At 57.2% G+C, this 1,276-nt stretch overlaps 1 non-coding gene across 1 annotated transcript; it reads right to left on the minus strand.

Annotated features, from left to right (window-relative positions):
* TRNAI-AAU lies at positions 1–74 on the minus strand. The gene has a single exon. It is a non-coding gene; the product is annotated as a tRNA-Ile (tRNA).
* Between the last annotated feature and the right edge of the window lie 1,202 nt (positions 75–1,276).

Consider the following 1,276-nt stretch of genomic DNA (forward strand, 5'->3'; position numbering starts at 1 on the left):
TGGCCCGTACGGGGATCGAACCCGCGACCTTGGCGTTATTAGCACCACGCTCTAACCAACTGAGCTAACCGGCCGAATGCTGTGTGGATCCCCCTCTCCCTAGCTACATATTAAAGATCAATATTATTCCAAATACTTTGAAAGGGGGTTTTCTCTTTGAATTCATCTTGGAGCTTGGAAGAAGTTATGATCCCCAGTTCATTCTAAGCCCGAAATTTGAGTTAAAATACAGTACCACGCAAGGAAAGTTCAAATGTCACCTGCTTAGGTGTTTCACGACCTTGGGTTTTCCTGACCATCTCATTTAAAACACAACCTCACCACACTGCATCCTTCCTCTGGCCCGTTCCTTTGCCTCCCTTCCCCTTTGCTTCCAGAGCTTATTCCCGTCGAATAACTGGCGGAAGTCGAAATTATCGCCCCTCGCCCTCCACCTGCTCCTCTACGCGCGGCTTCTTGCACAATTCCCACTGGGTTCTCCACCCATTTTCCCTTAAAGGCAGAATTTTATCTCTACCCCCATTTTTACCGAGTTCGGGAAAGCACGCCCATATTTCTATTTGCAAAAGTCACTTTGGACAAACACGTCCCACTGCAGTCTTTGTGTCAGCATTTCTTCTTGAAACATGTTAAGTCCATGGACGCCTTGAGCACAGAAAGACTCCGCCTTTAAGTTCAGACTGAGGCAGACCCGCAGGGAGCTCCGCGGATGTCGCGGTGGGACGAGGTGGACCCGCTCTGCTCCCAAGAGAAGGCATAGAGACCCGCCGCCTGCGTGTTTCCGCCTGGCGGGCCCGGTCTCCCGCACAGGAGCTCACTGGGATTCGGTTTCGGAAGCGTCTGGGGTCTTGGGTAATGAATGGGGCTGGCAGCCCGGGGCGTGGTAGGGCCGTGCGACGCCCAGGCACACCCACGGGACCCAGGACCTCGTGGCACGGTGGCCGTGGCGGATTTACGGAGTAAAGGAAGGAGGTCAGCCCGCTGCCTTGCTCTTACGACAGGTGCGCCCCTCGGTGCCTGGACCACTCTGCTCGTGTCCTGTCTCTTCTCGTGACTTTCGGACTTGCCTCTGTCTCTCCAATCCCCTTGTCACAGCCCGGCCTGTCCGGGCGCCTCGGCTTGCAGAGGTCTAGGCACCGCCCCTCGGTGCAAACGCCCTCGCCAATCCTCCGGCACCCGGCACCCGGAGCACACGCTCGGCCTGGCACTCCCCCGCCCCTGCCGCCGCCGCCTCCCCCTCCTCCTCCCTCTCCCCCTCCCTCCTCTTCCTCCCTCT

Source organism: Ursus maritimus, unplaced genomic scaffold (genome assembly GCF_017311325.1).
Source record: "Ursus maritimus isolate PB19 unplaced genomic scaffold, ASM1731132v1 scaffold_30, whole genome shotgun sequence".
Taxonomy (NCBI): domain Eukaryota; kingdom Metazoa; phylum Chordata; class Mammalia; order Carnivora; family Ursidae; genus Ursus; species Ursus maritimus.